This window comes from Delphinus delphis, chromosome 17 (assembly GCF_949987515.2).
Source record: "Delphinus delphis chromosome 17, mDelDel1.2, whole genome shotgun sequence".
Lineage (NCBI taxonomy): Eukaryota > Metazoa > Chordata > Mammalia > Artiodactyla > Delphinidae > Delphinus > Delphinus delphis.
In genome coordinates, this window is record NC_082699.1 from 68,245,814 (window position 1) to 68,268,577 (window position 22,764).

General features: G+C 49.9%; 1 long non-coding RNA gene across 1 annotated transcript in view; it reads left to right on the forward strand.

Moving 5' to 3' along the window:
- The window catches only part of LOC132413272 (uncharacterized), a 395,067-nt gene that overhangs the window by 20,823 nt on the left and 351,480 nt on the right, over positions 1-22,764 (forward strand). Inside the window, exons 2-3 of the long non-coding RNA XR_009516664.2 lie at positions 16,320-16,899; positions 19,703-19,866. This is a non-coding gene — a long non-coding RNA (uncharacterized lncRNA). The remainder of the gene's footprint in view (positions 1-16,319; positions 16,900-19,702; positions 19,867-22,764) is intronic.

Sequence of the window (22,764 nt, forward strand, 5' to 3'; positions counted from 1 at the left end):
TGTGCTTTACTTGCAGGATTCATTCTAAAAGTCGCAACACTGGTAAACAGGGTTTGTGCCATCGCGCCTATAAATGGCCTTCCCCTTGCATCAGCGGTAGATGCCCAGGCGTCCTGTCTGGAGCACCCTCTGTCCTGGGATTTGAACTTGCCTCCTTGTCTTGAACTACTTGGCTTTATCCTGAGAGCAGCTGCTTTTTGAACCCTCAGTCAGCTTCCCAACACCCACCCCCCCGCCCCCCTTTCTCAGGTCATTCCCTTGGGAACCCCCCTGCGCCCTGCTCCTCAGTGTCTGGTTCCTGCGGACCTGCCGTGGTGTATGTGATTCCTGGACTCCCCTTCTCTGCTCTCCACGGCTCTTCTGGGCTTGAGCCACTTCTTACTGGATCCCCCCATCAGTCTCTACGTTGGCTCCCTTCTTTTGCAGGACCATGTAACTTGTTAGGAGCATACTCTGAAAAGGAAAGCAAATTCTTCTCTCCATCTCGGATTACACCCGTTGCTCATCTTATCCAGCAGCATGGGCCATCATTTCTTTCAAATAGTGCTGATTTTTTTAGGGATGATTTGTCTAATAGAAAAATCGGGAAATGTTAAGAGTATAAGGAAGAAAATAATGTTAATGCATTTTGCTGCATTTCCTTTCTTTTTTCTGTGTGTATTTCTTCTGAATGTGAGATCACCTAATGTTGACACTTTTATTGGAGTTTTCGCTTAATGGAAGTATTTCCACGTGGTGTTAAAAGCAGGCTTTTAAGTATCATTTTTCAGGCAACATGACATTGTAACATCCCGTTGCAAGGACAGTTTGTCATTTTCCCAATTTTACCTGTAATTCTGAGTATTAAGACTATTTCCCTGTCATTTTCTTCCACAGTAGTGCTGAGATGCATGTTCGTGTGTGTGTGTCTGTCTGTGTGTGTATGCAGGTGTGTGTATGTAGGTGTGCACATGTGCGAATGAAGCTATTTCCGTCTTTCGGATTTCTTTAGGATAGATTTCTAGAAGTCAAAGGACAAAGTCAAAGGTTCTTGATACATATTGTTAGGTCGCTTTTCCCATTTGGTTTTGCTGCATTGCAGCTACAAAATGATGACTGACATTTCCCCTTCAGGGAGTTGCTTTCTTGTGAAGTTGGGTTTCTGGGCGAGATGTGGGTCTTGTTGAGGGGAAGGGGATAGCTCTTTCGTGTTTGTCATTGCTTCTCATGATGATTTTGGGTTTCCCTTAAATGCCACACTTTGCTGCTTGGGAGATGGGAGCAGCTTCGTAGACCTGCAGTGAAGGTTATGCCCTGTGGTTTGCTGTGGCTCAGTGGAAAGAATTCTGGCCTGAGCCTGAGGGCCAATCACTGTCAGTCTCCCCTAAGAGAACTTTGGAAGGTCACTCAGCTTCCATCAGCCTTGTTTTTCATCGATTAAGGGTAGATTATGACACCTACTTTAGGATTGCTGGAGGGTGAAACTAGCTAACGTAAATCTGGCGGCTAAGGAGGGCCCTACCCTATTCCATTTTCAGGCTGCTTTAGTGATAATCAAAAGCATGGGTCTTGGATGCAAAACCGAAGGGTTTAGGTTCTGCCTCTTACACATTGTGCTGGTTGTGTGTTCCTTGCAGTCAGCCAGCCTCACTGGGGATGAATACCTATGTCACATGGCCTGCAGCTCTCCCCCGGTTATGTGTGTCCCCCAAAACGATGAACAGGAGAGAAGTGCATTTGCATCCTAGCTACCTACCACTTACCAGCTACGTGACCTTGGGCAAGTCGCTTTGCTTCTTGGACCTTAGGGTTGTTTTTTGTTTAACCCTATGAGATGGGAGTAATAATACCAGTCCTTACCTCGTGAGGTGGATGGAAGGCTGGGCGAGGTGGGGCCTGTAACTTGATTGGCTCAGCGCCTGGCCCTGGGGAGTGCTCAGTAAAGGTTAGCTTACTAGTTACTAGTTAGCTACTAGTGCATTCCAGCAGACCTGAGAGTGCCCCAGAGTTGAGTCCAACCAAGCTGCAGGTTAGCTCCTCAAGCTGGTTGCCCATGGCTCGTGGCAGGTGGGTTCGTAGCTTGGACTATTCCAGGTCAGGAGGCAACCATCCAGGTTTGTCATTTGGTGGATGACAAAGTCAGGCTCCAGATGGTGAGTTGTTCTTTTGGAATTTCCTCTCTGTTTCCATTTGTGTGTAAGAGGAAGACCTCTCTCTCTCTCTCTCTCTCTCTCTCTCTCTCTCTCTCTCAGACACACACACACACACACACACACACACACACACACACACACACAGATGCACGCCTGGACTAGGTCATGAAAGGTGCACTAAAAAATGGTAATAGCGCCTACTTCTCAGGAGGCTCACGGGGGCAGGAGGGAAGCTTAGCATTGACCCGATGAGTCTTTTCAACTAGTTGGAAGTTTTTACCAGTTGTATGTATCAGTTCTTCAATCAATAAGAAACAAGTTCTTAAAAGACCACTGGGTAGTAAAAGATCTTTGAATGCCATCCTGCTTCCTAATGCATTAGTAAGAAGCCCTAGGAGTTTTAGAAAATCTGTTTCATAGCTGTCCTGAGCCCACGTCCCCTGAATCCCAGGCCAGAGGGCTTTCCTCCACTCACACAGACTGGCTCCCGCCCCGTGGCTGGCCTCCCTTTCTGCCTTCCAGAATCTGCCAACCCGTCCTAGACAACCGCCCGCCCCCCAGGCGGCCGACCACCCGTCTGTTCCATCCTCTGGGGTGGCCTGTGTGTGGGGGGAGCCCCGGGCCTGACTGAGCAGGCCTGAGGCTGGAGGCCTTGGCTTCCTCCTGCCCAGCCGGTCCTGCCCCGGCGCCTCCCAGCATGGAAGGAGAAGTCTGTGCAGCCTGTTCCCTACCCTCCTTTGAACCAAGCTCTGTTCCAGGAATTTCAGGGCCTCTCTGCTTGCACGGCAGGGTTGAGCTGCTCCCTCAGGCCCCATGCGTGGAGCTGGCAGCTCCTTGGAAAAGTTTCTTTTCCCTTCTCTTTCTGGCATGTAGGGTGGATTCTCCTGCCCGCCCCAGACTGTGCATCTCAGGGGTTATTTGAGTTGAGTCCTGAAGGAGCATCTTGCTCTGTGCCGTCAGTGGGGCAGAAGCAGAACGCTGAAAACCCCTATCTTCCTCCCTCCCCAAAGCCTTTGATCTCCCGTCCACCCCAGCCTGAAGCCCCTCCCTCATTCCCCCAGCTCCTTTGTTGTCACATCTGCTGAGCCCGGCGGCTAGGCTCATTGTTGTTTTTGGAGGTCATCTAGTCCATTGGTGAGCAGCTTTTTTTTCTGCCCGATGACCAATTCACGAAACACGAAAGCATTTCTAGGTCCACTTTTTATTTTTCCATCTAAGTTGAAAATGGCCCTGTTGATCCCAGTGTCGGAGGTGGGCAGGGCAGTGGTGGAGCCTCTCACTACTTGGATGTCCACTTCCTAAGAGAGAGGACCCTTGCTAAGAAGTGACAGTGCTCTGGGGCCATTCACACCTAGGCACATTTCAGCAGAGCGGGGCAGAGCCAGCCTTTTCCTCTCTTCCTTCTCCATGGGCACCTCAGGCCGAGGGCTTCTGAATGTTTGTCTAGTTCCTTGTTTTACAGATGAGGGAAACTGAGGTCCAGGGTGGCTGTGACATTCCTGAGGGAGAGGTTCTTGTAGGATGCTGGGTATTATCGATAAGAAGAAGAAGAAGAAGGACAAAGCGGTAGCCTCCAGGGGCTGGGACAGTGAAGCCATCTGGCTTTCCCTCCCTTCTGTGTGGCAGCACAAGCCTTGTGGTGTTTGTGTTTCTCCTCAGCCAGGGGTGTACTTTGCAATTTAAATGATAAAGAAAACAAGCTCTGTTTTCACAGAAGCTTTAGAAAACTTGCATGAAACCTCTCGTGGTGGTTTTGGGAGCCCAGATAGGCCAAGTTTCCCTTGAAACGTGGGGAGAGAGGGACATTAAGGACAGGCCATCATTCATCTTGATGAGGCTCGTGGATTAGCATGAGGATGATGCGTGCACGGCCCAGCACACCCACCCTTTCATGTATGTGCTTGTGGCCAGTTTGTCTCAGCTCAAAATGGAAGGCTGACAAGATGGGCTATTTTTTCCCGGTAAAAATAATTACACGCCAGATGCCCTTCCAAGTTCTGCGCCTCAACCAGTTAAAGATTTTTGGATCTTTTGCCCAGAAGGCTTGTTCAGAAGGTAAGCTTGTTAGCATCTGAACCAAGTATAATAATAATGATTCAGGCCAGGGACTACAAAGGACTCTCTGATGAGCAAAAAAATAATTACTGCATACTGCCTATCCTGAAACCTTTTAAATGTGTGTGTGTGTGTGTGTGTGTGTGTGTGTGTGTGTCTGTGTGTGTGTACATACACACATGCATGTACATGAGATGGGATGGTCTCAGCGACAAAAAAATTTATGTTACAACTTCAGAATTAAGCCTCCATCTGCCTTTGTTTGTTCTTAGAAGCAGTTGGTAGCCAGTTCCTCCCTCCCTGGTACCCAGAGCTTCTCAGAAACCCTTTCTGACAGAAGAGCTTCCAGAGGCCCTGAAGGAAGCAGGACGTTCATTCAGGTGTTGCTTCGCAGGCCTCCGTTCTATAAAAAGAGGGTGACCCCTCAGCCCAGTGTAAAGCACCCGTTTTTTCTGGGGTCAGACTGGGGTTGGATCTCAGCTCTGCCACTTACTGGCTGTGTGAACTTGAGCAAGGCTCATCTGCTTCCCACCTGGAGGGTGAGAATGAGAATTCTGCCTTTGCAGGGTTGGGGCAGGGACTGGAGAGAATGTTTATAAGATGCTGGGTTAGTTTCCTTAAGACCTTACCACAAACCGGGTGGCTTACAACGGACATTTATTCTCTGACAGTTCTGAAGGCCAGAAGCCCCCAGTCAAGGTATCGGCAGGGCCACGCTCTCTCCAAAGGCCCCGGGGAAGCGTCTTCTGTTGCCTCTTCTAGCTTCTGGGGGTTGCTGGCGTTCCGTGGCTGGTGGCTGCATCCCTCCAGTCTCTGTCTCCATCTTCACACGGCTTCCTCCCTGTGTGTGTCTCTGGGTTCTTTCCTCTTCTTATAAGGATGCCTGTCACTGGATTTGGGGCCCACCCTCATGCAATGTGGCCTCACCTTAACAGATTACTCTGCAAAGACCCTTTCCAAATAAGGTCCCCTTCTGAGGTTCTGAGGACATATGCATTTTGCCGGGGCGGGGGGGCGTTATGGAACCCAGTAGAGGTGCCTTGCATATTATGGCAGATAATGTTTTGGCACATGACAGCATTTGGTATCTTTAGGGTTGTCCCTTATCAGAGGTCTGGAGAGAGAGTCCTCAAATAAGACGGGAGCAAGCCTGGCTGCTTGGGGAACAGAAAGACGGCCAGACAGCAGAAGCTGATGGAGGGGGTGTGTGGCAGGATTGGTGGCTGGAGACGAGGCGGGACGGGATGAAGCAGCTGGTCCCGGAGCTGGGGAAACCACGTTTGTTTCATTCCAGGTGACGGCAGTGGTGGCCTGCTCAGGGTGGTGACCATGCAAGTGGAGAGAAGAGGCTGCATTCTGTGATTCCCTGTCTGTTCCCTTGGCCGCCCTGGGCCCTGGTCTCTGCCTCGCCGCGTCATCTTGGATGATTAATGCCACTGAGGTTGAGAGGAATGCGGAGAAAATGGAATGCTTTCAAGTCTTTGAGAGAAGTCTGACCCCAGGGCCCACGAAGGGAATGGTTTTTCTGGCCTCTGCGCCTCTGGGTCCTGACTCTGTTACCTGCTAGTTGCCCATAGCCTGCTGGGCCCTGCTGAGCTCCAGGGAATAAGTGGGCGAGGGCTACAAGGCTTGCTGAGGGATTCAGTCAGATTCCATAGGTCACTTTCGGTCCACCAGCAGGCACTCCGTAGTCCTTTGTACCTCAGGACGACCCTGCCCCGGTACTCTGAGACATTGCCGGCATTCTTCTCCTGGGACTGGAATGTGGCCGCCATGACAGTGGCTGCAGGGGAGTTTGAGCCTTTCCTGGCCCGGTTGCCCTCTGCTCTGGACCCCCAGAGTTGGTCATGCCAGCTCCCTTCTGCTTGCTCCCCCTGCCCAGTCCCTCCCACGCCCTCCGGCCTGGCCAGGGCTGGCCCCAGCCGGGGTAGGTAGACATCGACCCCGTGGACAAATTATTTTCTAGAAACCACCTTGAGGATCTCAGTATCTTGGCCACCGGGCTTGGGGTTTGCTTGGCCCTAGAGGGAGAGGAAGGCATTCCCCTGGGGACACAACTGCATGTTGGTTAATATTATCAGTCTTCCTGTCCAGGGCTTCTCAAACTTGAGTGGACATCCGAAGCACCTGGAGGGCTTGTTACAACCCAGGTGGCTGGGCCCCGCACGCAGGGCTCTAGGGTGAGCCCTGAGCGTGCGTCGGATGGCTTTCCGGCTCACAGGGAACGCCGAAGTTAAGGATCTCATGTCGCATCCTGAGGGAGCATTCTCCGTCCAAAGTCCCCTCCTCTCTGCCTCTGATGCTACCCGCCCCAGTGCAGGCCACCTTCATCTTCCACTGCCCGTATGCAGTTTATTACCTGACTGGTCCCCCTGCTTCCACCCTGGCCCCTTTACAGCCCATTCTACACGTCTGAGCAGGCAGAGTCGTGTCATGTTGCCGCTTGAACCCTCCACAGCCTCCCCCTGTCAACCCCTCACTCTTAGGAAACCCTGAGCGGCCCTGCCCATCACCCAGCCTCATCTAGTTGCCCTCCCACCCCGGTCTCTTGCTGCTTCCCTGACACCCGACGCTACGTGCCACGGGACACGGCACTCGCTGGTCTCTCTTCCCGGAAGGAACACTCTTCCCCCAGCTCTTTGAAAGGCTGTTTCCTTCTCATCTCAACTTCGGTCACCTGCTTAGACCGCTTCATCTCATAGGCCCCTTCCCCAGGCTCTGTTATTCTGAATCACCAGACGCTGCTGATACTTGTCATGGCACCAATCACAGTCTTCAAACAACTTTTATTGATGTATTTTGCTTCTTGAGTTTGCTGTGTCTCCTCCACTAGAGGGTAGAAGCTGTGGTTCTGACCTTCTTGTTCTCTGTGCCGTTTGACGCTTAGTGTGTGGTTAATAAATATTCTTGCACGAATGAAAAATGAATGAATGCTTGAGTGCAGATTATAGAGGGTCAGGTCAAGGCTGAACCGTGTCGTCTGAACTTTTGAGGGACTGCATTTGAGTTCCTTCATTGTGGAAGAAAATGGGATGTCCCCACTGGAGCGGACCAGAACTAGACAGTTCTAGAGGCTGGATATGAAGGGAAAAATGCTAATTGCTAATCATAAAATAATGAGAACTTACTGAGCGCTTGCACTGCGTCAGGCACTGCTTTATGTGCGTTATGTGTCTATTTTACAGAGGAGAAGACAACACAGAGAGGTTAAGAAATTTGTTTCCCCGACAGTAAGCAGGGGGCCCTGGCTTCGAACCTGGGCACCAGGGCTGCAGGGCCTCGACAGTTAACTCCTGCACCATGTTTAGGGAGGCTGTGATGAGGCAGGAGAGAGAGGAGATGGTCCTCTCACTCGCTCCCTTTTTACAAAGCTTCCATGCCAGGTGATGCAATGAAGTCCTCTAGCTGGAGGGGTAGGTGGGCATGGCTGGTTCACGTTACAGTTAGCATTCACTAGCCTGTCCCACACCGGACAATACGGACTCAAGTGGGCTCAAGTCCACGGGGCCAGAAGCCAGGGCTCCCGAGGCTGAGTTACTATTTGCCTGGCAAATGCCAGAGCTCTTTGGAGTATTGTTCCATTTCACGACTGACAAACGCCCTTCTCCCCAGGGCAGCCGTCATTACCACCCAGTACCCACAGGCGAGCCATGGATGAGCTGACTAAGGAGATGCCATCTGGCTGGGGCCACCAGGTGGGAGAGAAGAGGCTGGGCTCAGGCCTTGCTGGTGAAGGACTGGGCTTCAAACAACACCTTTAACCTGGAAAGAATCAAAAAAGGTTGAGGGTGGACACACCTCAGCTGCTGACATTTTATCATTTAAGCACATTTTTTTTTTTTTTTTTTGAAAACCGGAAATTAAGGGGAAGTTTAGAAACTTCATCATGGCTTCATGAACCATTATTGCTCTTGGAAAATGGACTTTTTGAAAAATGCCCTTGATTTATTGTTTTTAGGAGGCTGCAGATAACTTTATATTATTCCTGTAAAATTTCCTGAGTTTTCCATGTCAAGCATTTTGTTTTATTAAAGAGGAAAAGAGAACTAATATTGATTGAGCCCCTCTTGTGTGCTGGGCAAAATGGTCCTTCCTTTTACTTTGGTTTTGTCTACTCCAGAGTTATCCTATGAGGCGGTGGGATAAGAATCCCTACTTTACAGGTGAGGGTGGCCCAGGGGAGGAACTTGCTCATAGCCAGGATTCACACTGGGTCCCAGCATTCGTTAAGTGTGGGGCTGCCGGATGTGATGGGTCCATGTATTGCTTCCTTGACTTTGTTTTGGGTGGGGTTGTGGATATCAGATGTAATATTTTATATATATATATATATACACACACACATGTATATATACACACAACATATATGTGTATATGTTGTGTGTATAAAATATAATTAATATTTTAAAATACATTAACATTATAAAATATATTAATAATATGTATATACATACAATGTGTATATAACTATGTATTGCATCATAATTTGCCTGGAGACGGAGGGTGGTCCTTTCCAAAGCAGTTGTCTCGGGAGGCTGTAGACAGATGTCCATAGTGGGCCTGTACTTGGAAAGTATTGGGGCCATGTAGTTTGAAGGTTTGTCATTTGGAGGACTATTGAGGAATTAAAGCAGGTGACTCAGCTCAAACCATATGGGATCAAAACAAAACCTGCCTCCAGTGATAATAGTAATAATAATAGCTTTTATTTATAGAGTGTTTACCACTCTATAAATTGCACCACATGCCAGGTGCAATTCTAAGTGCTGTCTGTCAATTAACTCATTTTATCCTCGTAACAGCCCTATGTTCTAAGTACTGTTAGCACCATCCCCATCTGACAGATGAAGAACATGAGGCACAGAGAAGTTGACTAACTTGCTCCAAGGTCACCCAGGTAATAAAAGGCAGAGCTGCGATTTGAACCCAGGCAGTGAGGCGTCGCCACAGGCTGGGAGGTTAACTGCTGGGTTAATGTACCAGTGATGGGTCTGCCTTTCTTGTGGGTCTCATAAGCAGGCACTGAAGGTCAAGCACAAAGAAGCATTTGTTCATTTATTTAAGGAACATTTCGGAGTGTCTTGACAGTTTGTCAGACACTGTGCTAGGTGAGCCGGGTTAGAAAGAGAAATTAAAAAAAGGTCCCTGGGGCTTCCCTGGTGGTGCAGTGGTTGAGAGTCCGCCTGCTGATGCAGGGGACACGGGTTCGTGCCCCGGTCCGGGAAGATCCCACATGCCGCATAGCGGCTGGGCCCATGAGCCGTGGCTGCTGAGCCTGCGCGTCCGGAGCCTGTGCTCCGCAACGGGAGAGGCCACAACAGTGAGAGGCCCACGTACCGCAAAAAAAGGTCCCTGTCGTAAACTGTATCACTGCTCAATATCACTGTATCACTGCGCCTCTTTCTATGGGTGGGGTTGCATCCCTCCTCCTTGAAGTGAGGCTGGGTCATGTGACATGCTCTGGCCAATCAAATGTGAGCAGATGGGTGTCACTTCCTGGTGGAAGCTTTAAGCGTCCCATATGCTCTTCCCTCAGCTACTGTGGGCGGAGGGTTCCAGATGGTGGCTGCTTCTGCATCCTGGGTCCCAGGATGAGGACGGTGCTGAGCAGAGGACCCACGACAGATGGGCGTGTAGTGCAAGTGAGAATTAAACCTGGAGCAGGGTGCTCCGTGCATGGATTTTAGTGGGTCCGTAATTGGGACCGATATTTAACTTCCTGAAGTGATGGCATGTATTGAAAACCACATGTATGTCCCCTCAACGCTGTCACCTTTATATAAGACCAGGATACCTTTGATTGTAATGCCACCTCTGTACACAATTGGGTGACACCTCAAAGTAGGCAAAAGCTATCTTTTCCTTAAAAGGCAGGTTTCTCAAACTCATGAATTATATCCCTAAAACTTCACAGAACCAGGTCCTTGGGAATGACTAAATATAGTTAATGTTTCTTTAGCTTGGAACTTCCTCTCCCGCCCCACCCCATGTATGCATGCTATTAAAAATAATGCATTGGGAAATTATCCCAGCATTTACCCTTCAGAGACACAATGATAGCTGTTGCTGCTTTTTTTTTTTTTTTTTTGGTGCCGTTTTGCTTTGTGCCAGACCTTTCACAGTCAAGAGTATTGAATCTTCATGGTCATTCCGGGAAAACTAAAGATGATTCTGCCCATTTTACGGATGAGGAAACTGAGGCCTCAGAAATGTAAGGTACCTTGCCCGAGGTCATGCAGCTGGTGAGTAGTGGGGCAGGGATTTGAACCTGTCACACCTGACTTGAGCAATCCCGAAGTCATTAGAAGCCAGCACAGGACACAGAGTAACCTGAGCTCCCACTTCATATCAGATCCCCCCCCCCCCCCGCCCCCGCCCGCGCCACCCCACCCTGGCTTATTTGCAAACATCTGAAGTCAGCTGCCTGGTGGAGGGTCCAGATGGCCTGGGAGAGCAGTTCTGTGCCTTTACAATCAGGCAGGCTGAGTGTTTGCAGGCAGCTAGCTAATCTACAAGGACATTCAGGCTCCAGATCTGGACACAGACCCTCAGAGGCAGGGTTGGACTGAGCAGGCCAGAGTTGGAAGATGCTCTTTTGAGTGGGGGCTGGCGTGTTACTGTGTTGGCCACCGTGTATCCGTAGCATCTTAACAGAATCTGGCATGCGGCAGGTGCTCGGTAAATACTTGTTCGTCCTGTGATGGCCACAGCTAACGAGCTCAGCCTTATAAGTGTCCGTTAACAGATTCATTCAACAAGTAGGAAACACTCACGTGGCCCCGCTCTTGGCGTTGGGAACAAAGTTCGTGCCCTGATGGCACTTAAATCTAGAGGGGGTGGGAGTTAGAGTATGTTAGGAAGTAATTTGCACTACGGAGAAAAAGAAAACGAGAGACGGCTTAGAGGGGCAGGTGTTCAGAGACAGGAACGAAGTTGGGGAATGAATCGGCCAGTAGCTGGGGGAAGACCGCAGGCAGAGAGCCCAGGAGATGCCCAGACCAGGCATGGGAGGTTGCATGAGGCAGCGTCCCAGTTGGCTCAGCTGAGGAGGGTTTGATGAAGGGGCCGTGGACAGAGGTTTGGCAGTTTAAGAACCAACATGGAGCATTGTGCAGGCCCGGCCCCGGCAAGGGCGGCAGAGGAGGGGCCGCTCGGCAGGGCTGTAGTGTGGTAGGGCCCAGGCTCTGCCCCGTGGAGGGGGGTCCCGGAATTTCTACCCCAAACACTTCCTCTTTCCGCCCTCTAGCCTCCTGCTGGTGCCTCCCATTGGCTGAACTCAGCTGACAGCCGGTGCATCGGGGGTGGTGGATGGAGCCCCTAGGCTTGCTTGGTACAGAGTGCGGTGGAGAAGGGTAGGCCCCGGACTGGAGCTGTGGGGAGAGGGCAGCAGGAGAATAACCCAGAGAGTGGGGAGTTCACGTGGCTGGAGAGGAACGAGCAGGTGGGTCGGGGGGGAGGTCAGGGGGATGGGGGTCCACACCACGGGCAGCCTTCGGGCTCTGTTTGGAAGGAAGCGGGAAGCCAGTGCAGGATTGGAGCAGATGTGCTTAAATATCAACGCTACCATCACAATAATGTCTCTGTGGTGGGTGTGGACAGAGGCCCCTTACGATGAGTGCTGGGACCCCAGAGCCGACCCCCGGGAGAAACCGGTCCTCCTCCAAACCCCTGGGTGAGGCGTTTGCCTGGTCTACGTGCTGTGTGCCTGCCAGCCCGTAAAGGACAGGAAGGAGAAAGGAGCAGTGCGTCTCGAAAGAGGATATTCTGGAGCTCTTGATAATCAGATCCCATTGTAAAGTCATGCTTTGAGTTACAGCATTGAAATCTTTGTTCCAGTGGAAAACTTTTACAGACTGTCCCTGGCGAGCCCGGAATCCTGTTTGGATCTCAGAAGGCCTTAAAATAGTGTGGGATGCTGGTAGACAGACTCTGAAGGGACAAAGGTCGTGTGCTTACTGCACTGGCCACACCTTGGTGGGACAGCCCTGGCCACTCCTGCCGCTCCCAGAGCTGGGCGCACGGAGGCCTTCTCGTCTGGTTGAGTTCCCCGAAGTGGCCCTGCCCACGTGGGAGGCTGGTCCAGCCCAGCCAGGCATGAAGCGTTGCCTGGCGTCTTCTCAGGCCAAAGAGCAGCCAAGTCCCTGTTGGTCAGCTGGTTCTCACAGATGCCCAGAGGCGGGAGGGCACGCTTGTGGGTCTCGGGTCCATCTCAAGGGGGCTACTGAGTGAGGAGGGAGGGCTGGGGCTCGAACAACTTCTTTTTCTGTCCATTTCTACCACTGTGTCCAAGTAGACCAGAAACCCTTTGCTGGCAGGAATCCTCTTTCTCATCTTTTTTATCCCCCAGAGCTTGCCCCGGGAACGGATGGTTTGGGGCCGAGTGTTAATGTCCTTGAGTCTCAGTCTACCCTCCTGTAAAATGGGGATGATAGCCATCTAGGGCTGTTGGGAGTGAGGCGAGGTGCTTGGCACATAGTACACACTCAGTGAATTTCCTTTCAACTCAGAATTCTATCTTTATCCATCTCTCAGTGGCCAGGAGGAAGGGAAGCAGATACTGCTGGCCCCATTTGATAGGTGGTCAGATGAGAAGGCAAGAGACTGGACACCATGCCTGAAGTGGGATCCATGGAGAAGCCAGGTCTTGACCCCAGACCCTGTGTGCTCCTTATCACAGCAACATTTTTGTACCCTATAATCTGACCAAGGAGATGTACACCTGCATTTTTATTTGCAAAGGCATTTTAGTGCATTTAAACATTTTTTAATTAACTACTATTAGTCTTTTTTATTATTTATTATTTTAAAAATATTTTATTTATTTATTATTTTCCTTATTTTTTATTTTATTTTTATTTTTTTGACTGCGTTCGGTGTTAGTTGCGGCACGCGGGCTTCTCTCGAGTTGTGGCGCGCGGGTTTTCTCTCTCTAGTTGTGGTGCGTGGGTTCCAGAGTGCATGGGCTCTGTAGATTGCGGCACGCAGGCCCTCTCATTGAGGCACGCGGGCTCAGTAGTTGTGGCGCACGGGCTTAGTTGCCCCGCGGCCTGTGGGATCTTGGTTCCCTGACCAGGGATCGAACCCTGGTCTCCTGCATTGGAAGGCGGATTCTTTACCACTGGACCACCAGGGAAGTCCCCTATTTATTATTTTTTAAGTTGCATGGTTTATGTTTACATCCTTGGAATTTTATGGCTTTCCTGTGACCTTTTATCCATTTTGGGTTTTTAAGACAAAAGCTGGAAAACTGTTTTGCTCTTTGACGGGACTTCACACTGAATTTGTTAAGGCCCCAGTCCGGGCAGCAATTCTTGACTCTTCGTGGAAAGGCCATGTCTCTGAGTCACAGTGTGTGCTCCCAGACCCAGCTCCCTGGAAGGTCACCTATGCGGGGCCCAGCTGGGTCCACAGGAACTGGTGTGCATGAGTGCTCCCTCTCGCTTCAGAAAAGACCTGGTTCATCCCCCTGTTGATTAATCAATCTTAGAGCATCGGCATCTTGACCCAGCTTGGCCACCTGTCCTTCACTGGATACCGAGGGGAACTGGACTAAGTGGCCTCCACGGGTCTGCCCTGTTCCAGACGTCCTAGATTCACTACTGGACAGCAAGAAGGGCTCAAGGGCCAGGTCAGAATCCTTTCTCTGGAACCTTCTGTCATATCGTCCAACACGCCCTCAGGTGAGAGTGCCGCCTTCCTGGTCTGCAGAAGCCACAGGCAGGACCCTGCTACCACTCAGGTTGCTGTGAGGATGAAAACAGGTGATGTGGCTGGAAGAGGTTTCTAATGGGCCAGGTGTTCAACAATCAAACACTTCGTGAGTGATGCTCGCTTTTTATACGAGGTCGGAATTGCTCATCTTCCTGGGCAGACTTAGAGATCCTCATGCGGAACTTGGGACAGATTCCTTGAGAGAAGCCCCTTTCTTTCCAGAGCTCGGCCTCAAGGGCCTATGCCTTCTGAAGCTGCTAAATCCGGGCGGGGGACTCTTTTGTTTTTGTTTGTTTGTTTGTTTTTTTGCGGTACGCCGGCCTCACTGTTGTAGCCTCTTCCGTTGCGGAGCACAGGCTCCGGACGCGCAGGCTCAGCGGCCATGGCTCACGGGCCCAGCCGCCCCGTGGCATGTGGGATCTTCCTGGACCGGGGCACGAACCCGCGTCCCCTGCATCGGCAGGCGGACTCTCAACCACTGCGCCATCAGGGAAGCCCTGGGCGGGGGACTCTTGATGGTCTTCATGGTTCTTTTGGGGAGCCTTCTGGCCTCTGAATTATTGATGCATGTCTATGTTATTCAGAGGCTCTATTTGCATTAGTTAGCTGAATTTGGTGCCCCTGTGAATAGGAAAGCTGCCTGGGAAAGCCAGTGCTAATTGCAGCCTCACGACTGGTCTGAATAATAACTGTGGAGCAATCTCTGCTCTTTGGCGCTTCTGCTCCAACCGTGCACACGGCTTGTTTCTCTCTTCTCCCTTACCCACGGGGCCTTCGGAACTGAGCTCTCCTCCTCCCTTACTTCTACAAGCCACACAACCCTCCTGCAACGTAATCCTCTTTGCTTCTTAAAGATGCAGCAACTCAAGTGCTGCCTCCGCCAGGAAGTTCTCCCTGACTTCCAGACTTGGGGTAGACTTGATAGCCGCCTGTAGTAACTGAACAGAGCCCTTCTCATCCCCTTGCGTCAGAATGTCTGTCTCATCCACTAGACTGAACTCCATGGGGATGAACCTGTGTTTCATAGGCATCTCGTTGCCTGGGATGGTGCCTGTAACCTGGCAGGTGCTCTGTGTGGGGTGTTGATTGCAGTGATGGGGAAAGATTTCATCAGGAAGGAGGGATGGGAATTGAGCTCTTCTTATGGTCTGGAGAGCACGTGGAGGGTGTGTGTTGTGAGGGGGCTTACACTGGAGGACAGAAGGAAAGGCTTCATTGTGGGTGCTGAGATGACCCCTTTCCTTGGAGCTGATGGGCTGAGTAAGAGCTGTCGGGGATGAGCTTGGGGAGGGAGCATAAGGCTGGCTTACGGATGCGTTAATGGCCTAAGTGAAGAGTATGATCTTGAGTTTTTAGGGACTAGAGGGACCCTCAGGGCTTTTGAGCAGACACTCCCCAAGATAATTGGCTTGTCTCTTTGGTGGACTGGCTGGGGTGAAGAGGAGAAGGTAGAGGGGAAGAGGAGGTCTAGATGCATTTGACATCCTAGACCAGCTGTATCCTGGGAGGGAGAGGAATGACGTGACAAAGATATTATTTGAGTCTAGAAATCGAAGAGCGCTAGCCCTTGACCCTGAGCACACGCGTAGCTGACTCAACCTTGCCATCCTCCGTCTGCCAGAGGAGGTTATACAAGTGGCGTGACCCAGCACACTCCGGACGCTGGCAGGAGCATAAATAATGCATCAGATACGCAGAGGAACGGCCCAGGGTGTCTCTGGTCTGGGGCAGAATTCTTAGCGGACCTGAGATATTTGCGGAACGGAATGTTCCATTTCCCACCCAGTCCACAGCCTCAAGGCATGGCACAGAGTAGTGAGTGCGAGAGAGCTTTCCAGTGTGGACGTCTCTCCAGCACCAGTGGTTTTCTGTCCTGAACAAAACTTGAGGAAAGGTCATTCCTGTTTGTCAAAGCTTCACCTTCCCATCTAACCTGAGGTTCTGAAAGATCCTGTTCTCCCTGGGGGCCCAGGTAGGGCTCTCCCCACCCCTGTCAACCTTGGGGCCAGGAGTGGTCCTTTATTAGAGATGTCCACCCACCTGGGACCCTTTGCCAAGTACACATCCCGGACCCCACTCAGGGCTGCAAGGTGTGTTTTAAAGGCTCTTCAGGTGATTGAAGCCTTAAAAGCCACTGAACTAACCAGTCATAAAAGCGAACACAGTAACTGTTGTCAAAATACCAATAGAACGTAAAGAAAGGACGTTTGCGTTGCGCTCCCCTCCACTTGCACCGTGAGACCCAGCTGTGTGGTCTGCTTGGCGTGACTTCGAGGCCTTGGCCGGCATCCGTGCTGCCTTTAGTCTTTCCCTCTCTAACCAGACCCCAGAGTCTGCTGTCTCTTCAGGTCTCCCTGGCGCGTTTACCTGTGTGGGGCTCCTTCTGAGTGAGGTCCTTTTCTCTCTGCCCGTCTCTCCAAGGAACAGAAGAAACTTGGAGGCCTTGGCTACGTCCCACCTTCCAGATGTGAAACCTTCCCTGGCCACTCTAGCCACGGCTGAGCTTTTCCCTTCTGGAACGGTCCTGATTCTTAGCCTTGCAGTCTCGCTCTGGACTTCCTCAGTCTGCGTTCCACAACTTGAGCCCATGTGATGTGTAGCACCTACAGAGCCTGGCCCGTGGCCGAGGGGCAGCCCAGGATCTGAAGACACTTCACAGAAGAGGAATCTCATCGAATAGCACCTGAACATAAGCCCATCTACCCTGTCATAAAAATGGAAATGGAAATGAAAAATGCCACTTTTTCCTATGAAGATCGCATAATGCACAAGTTGGTCACGTCCTGGATGGCAGACAGAGCTGCCGAGCAGCAGCCCCGCGTGCGTCCGTCGCCGGAGGGAATCGCGTGGGTCCAGCCCCGTCGGGGGCCACTTTGGCGTTCCCTATCCAAACTGCACATGCGCGTGGTCTTTGACCCAGCAGCCTCACGTGGGGATACTTTTCCTGGAGATGTACCTGCCGATATTTGTGTGAAACGAACAGTGCACACGATTATTCACGGTATGTGTGGAGGAGCATTTATATGGACTCTCTATATAGAGGACTAAATGGAAATCGAACGTCTGTGAGTCGGAGACTAGTTCATTCAGTGAACGATGGCCCTGGCACAGTGGACCAGGTGTGGAAGAGTGAGGAAGTGCTGTGTGCATGACGCGGGCAGATCTTGGGATGTGTCGTTGAGAAAAAAAGCAAGGAGCAGAATAGTGAGCTGTGTAAAACGTGTGCGTGTGTGGCAGGGTTGTAAGAGTTTGTATTTGCCCCGATTCTGTAAGGAGACCCCAGAAACTAACACAAGTGAAAGCCTGTGAGTGTTGAGGGGGGGCGGCTGGGCAGAGAGGGAAGGGGGCACGCAGGTGACTTGACTGTGGGTCTTTGGGCATCGTTTGAATTTTGAACCATATTGAGTGTATTATCTATCATACATTTTATTTTAAAAATTCATGACCTTGTTAAGGTGAGACTGGGGTTATGGGTTTTGGGGAGGAAGACCACAGAGGTGGCATCACTTTTTTTTTTTTTTTTGCGGTACGCGGGCCTCTCACTGTTTCAGCCTCTCCCGCTGCGGAGCACAGGCTCCGGACGTGCAGGCTCGGCGGCCATGGCTCACGGGCCCAGCCGCTATGCGGCACGTGGGATCTTCCCAGACCGGGGCACGAACCCGCGTCCCCTGCATCGGCAGGCGGATTCTCAACCGCTGCGCCACCAGGGAAGCCCTAAGTGCCATTTCTTATCCATTCACGTCAAGGGTATGTACCATCAGCACAGCTTAGACAAATCCCAATGGAGGGACATTTATAAAATACTTGACCAATATTCTTTAAAACTGGCAAGGTCACCAAAAATAAGCAAAGTCTGAGAAAACGCCACAGCCAAGAGGAGCCTGAGAAGAGAGGACTAAATGTAATGTGGGGTCCTGGACGGGATCCTCGAACAGAAGATGACTATTAGGAAAAGACTAAGAAAATCTGAATCAAGGGCAGACTTCCGTTCATAATACTGTATCAGTATTGGTTCACTGTGTGAAATGTGTCATCTAATACTAATATGTGATGGCAGTAGGGGTGGAGGTATATGATAATATAATTTGGTGTGAAGTGTGTGAGAACTCTCTGTGCTATACTTAGATTTTTCCGTAAAATCTAAAACCGGGCTAAAAACTCAAGTTTATCTAAAAATAAGCAGAAAAACAATCATGGCCTCATTGGATTCTCTCAATACCCTGTGAGTCATTTCTACCTTACAGATGAGAGGACTGAGGTTCAGAGAGGTCATGTCATGTGCCCAGGTGCCCACAGCTGGGACATGGTGGTAGGAACCCAGGTGTGGCCCAGCCTGGCAGGGGAGATGGTGCCAGGCGAGCATGGAAGGGACCTCTGGGATGTTGTTGGGACACAAGGAAGGGGAGCTAAGTCCTAGCCCAGTGTGTGGATGTGGGCCATCTTGTAGGGAGCTGGGGTTGCAGATACAGCCGGGGGTCAATCCCAGGGGTCCCCTCGAGTGCTCTCATCACATAAAAATTGTCACTATGTGAAGTGATTGAGGTGTTAACCAGCATCTTATGGTAATCATTTTACAATATATACATGTATCAAATCTCATCACATTGTAAACTTAAAACTTACTGTTTTCTGTTCATTTTCTTAGACCTCAGAAGACCTTTACCTTCTCAAGAGTCTGTAGTGGGGTCAGGGCAGTTTGGGGACGGACCCAGATAAACCATGAGTGAAAAACCTCCCAGGGTCTTCCTAGGCTGGCATCCTTTGAGTCCCTGAGGATAAGGCAGAACTTGCCCCCTCGCCTGGCTTTTAGAACAGGGTGTTCCCAGGAGGCGGAAAGACGGGTTTTCAATCAGATAAAATCTGATTTTATCTGATTTTATCTGATTTTTCAATCAGATATTATTTTTTATCTGATTTTATCTGATTTTTCAATCAGATAAAATCAGTCATCACACTCCGGGCCACACCGGTGAGGTAACGGTGGGTAGAAGAAGAAACAGGGCAACTTAAAAATAGGAGAAAGGAGACTGTGTGTGCTTGTGTGTGTGCCTGCGTGTGGCGGCACGTGCGTGTGCGCGTTGGCACGTGGGGCTTGCATGGCCGTGTGGCAGCCGTGAGGGCCTGGAAACTTCTTTTTTTTTTTTTAATTTATTTTTAATTTATTTATTTTTGGCTGCGTTGGGTCTTTGTTGCTGCGCGTGGGCTTTCTCTAGTTGCGGTGAGCTGGGGCTACTCTTCATTGTGGTATGCAGGCTTCTCATTTCTTCTCTTGTTGTGGAGCACGGGCTCTAGACACGCGGGCTCAGTAGCTGTGGCTCACGGGCTCAGTAGTTGTGGCTCGCGGGCTCTAGAGTGCAGACTCAGTAGTTGTGGCACACGGGCTTAGTTGCTCCGCGGCATGTGGGATCTTCCTGGACCAGGGCTCGAACCCATGTCCCTTGCATTGGCGGGTGGATTCCCAACCACTGCGCCACCAGGGAAGCCCCAGGCCTGGGAACTTTTTAAACGGGCAGTTAGTCAAAGCTTGTGCCTCCTTTGAAGGGAGCCTGATGGTCAGACATCCAGTTTACAAAATAGGTAACTGGGGAGCAGCAGTTTGACATTGGTAAGGAACCTTTATTTTGTAAAAGATTTTTAATCTCTCTGGTTTCCCTGATACAACATCTGAACCTTGACCTGGAACTTGGTCGTGTGTACCTGTTGGGGTCATGCGGGTGGTGCTTTCGGTGATGATGCCACTGCTCCTGGTTCAGGGACTCTAAAAAAGATAACGACTAATAAAAACACCTGATGTTTATACCCAGACCCTGTGATTTGGCTTAATGACACAGCAATGGTGTGGACCGGTGCAGAGCTGGCTTTGAATATCGAGAACAGTCGCTTTGCCTAATCTTCGTGGAGCTCATGGCAGTTGTCAAAGCACATAATTACATCGTGTCTACACATGGGGCTGAGCATCGTAAGACAGGTGATGTGAATTTTGTCCTTTGGTCTCTTGTGTAGACTTATCGGTGGGTCGTAATCTCTTTGCCTTAAATTAAGAACATGCTGTTCCAGAAAAGTCTAAACCTTTTTTTTTTGTTTTTTGCTTTGAAACAGAACTTTAATTTGGAAGTATTCCCCTATATTCTTTTTTTTTAACTTCTCATTTTATATCGGAGTATAGTTGATCAACAGTGTTGTGTTAGTTTCAGATGTACAGCAAAGTGATTCAGTTATACATATACATGTATCTATTCTTTTTCAAATTCTTTTCCCACTTAGGTTGTTACAGAATATTGAGCAGAGTTCCCTGTGCTATACAGTAGGTCCTTGCTGGTTATCCATTTAAAATATTGTAGTGTATACATGTCCATCCCAAACTCCCTAACTATCCCTTCTCAGAAAAGTCTAAACATTTTATATGAAAGCAAGAAGGCAGAGGAATAAAAACAAACTCAAAAAACTGGGGAATGTCTCCTAAATTTTAAATATGAGACCTTTATGGGGGTCGGTGACAGTGAATAAGGGTGTTGTGAATAATTTACGGACTTTTTTGTCACCGTAGCCTCTTGTGCGTGTTGGTCAGGTCAACGTGTTTGGGAGTGGGTACCTTTCCGCGGAGGTTTTTCACTTTCTTTGGGATGCACTGTGGTTGTGTGGGAAGGACAGAGGTCGTGCAGTGGGATATTCCTGAGCTTCTCCAGACCAGTCCCAAGCTGTGTGACCTGTATGTGACCGCTGAGGACCCCGTCATGGGCCTCATCTGTCTGCCGGAGATGGTGGTTCGCACCTCGCAGGCTTCAGGACAGAATCAGGTGACGGCCATCCAGTCCACGATGCTCCAATCCAGAGCAGAGATGTGGCCTCTTCTGTCTCCAGTGAGAGGACGCAGGCCAGGGAGCGAAGGGCTCAGTTTAAGAGGCAGGGGTCATTTCATCTCAGCCTTGGAGGAGGGGCACTTTGGACCAGGGGTCAGGAGTGGCAGAGATGAGACCTGATTCATTCCGTGTCAGGTCACTAGGTTCTCTAGACCATGATTTCTCCATGCAGGAGTGAGGTTGGCACAAGTGGTCTTCCTGGGCTCTGTGCCCTGCTCTTCTGTGGACTGGCTGCATCGGAGGAACCTATCAGGTTTCTCCAGCCCGTCTCTCCCAGGCTGTAATCACTGTCTCTACTCTCGCCGTCCTAGGTGTGGAGTCAGTGCAGTCGCTCAGGTGAGGGCTCATCTAGATTCCCAAGGGCTTGTAGCTCCACTGGTGCTTTGCGAGGATGACCTGGAGCTGGGTTGCCTGTCAGCCAACCATCTGTGATTTAGGGAGCCCGTACTCAGGCTCAGGGGCACTGGGGGGGCTGCCTTGATTTCTGACTTTAGAATCCTTGGGGCTGAATCACAGCAGCAGTGATTGTGGTGGTTAGTTGTGTTTATTCAGTGAACGATCCCAAACTGAAGCAGCGGTGAGTGCAGCTGGCACAGGGCAGGTCTGCAGTTTCCAGGCAGAGCTGGGAGGCATCGCAAAACCACATCGCACTAACCCTGCATCCTGTTGCAAGGGGCTGTGAGCCCAGCGGCCCGCTGGAGAGGCTCTTGGCGGCTTGGCCGGCTGGACGACTGTCCCTGCCACGAGGAAGCTTGGGGCTCCTGTGAGTTATCTAAATTTGGTTCATTTAGTTATTTTTTTGAAGTCTACACATTTATTCAAAAGCATCTACAGGGGCTTCCCTGGTGGCGCAGTGGTTGAGAGTCTGCCTGCCGGTGCAGGGGACACGGGTTCGTGCCCCGGTCCGGGAAGATCCCACATGCCGCGCAGGGGCTGGGCCCGTGAGCCATGGCCGCTGAGCCTGCGCGTCCGCAGCCTCTGCTCCACAACGGGAGAGGCCACAACAGTGAGAGGCCCGCGTACCGCAAAAAAAAAAAAAAAAAACCATCTACAAAATGAAAAAAATTACATAATTATTATATATATTTTATTTACACAAATATAAAATTTCAAGGTTATTCAAATTTAACCAGAGGACTAAGTCTAATGAGAGAAGAAAAATTAAAAGTAAAGAATTACTAGTCCAACAAAGACATGGTTTTATCCTGTTTCTGGTACTTTAGGGGACAGGAAGCGTTGGGAAAAAGAATGAGTATGGGAAGGGCATGCCACTTAACTCCAAATAGACAATAACATTTTCTTCCTAAGCAAATGTAAAACCTCTGTATGGTTTTAAATTTAAATGATCATTTTCATGATTATAGCATTTCCAAATATCAGCTCTTCTAATCTATAAAAGAGACAAAAAGTGAAATAAAAACATGAAATTCCTAACCAAAGTTTATACATCCTCATAATGGTAAATGAAATTAATTTGTTCTTAAAACCTAGTACAATTTCATATGAAGGTATACCATACACACGTAAAGGAGAAAAATTAAATGAAAATAATATTTGGGATAATCCTGATCAATATCACAGGCCATAAATTTAAGAGTGAAAAAGACATCTTGAGACTTCCCTGGCGGTCCAGTGGTTAAGTCTCCGCGCTTCCACTGCAGGGGGCGCGGGTTCAATCCCTGGTTGGGGAACTAAGATCCCATATGACGCATGGTGTGGCCAAAAAAAAAAAAAAAAAAAAAAGACATCTCATCACACAGAACGATTACGTTTTCTCTAAGAAATATAAGATTCAGAGGAGTAAACCAATACTAAAATTATGTCACAGTAAATTCTTAGTAAATAGTGTCACAAAATCTCCCGCCTTGGTGGAAGTACTGTTGATGTACTTTTAAAAGCACTTTTAAATATCACATCTTGAAGTGAATGTCCTTGCAGTCTACTCTGAATCAGCTGTAGCATCCTCTGCCACTCTTTTTGCTGTCGCGAAAGATCAAATATTTCTG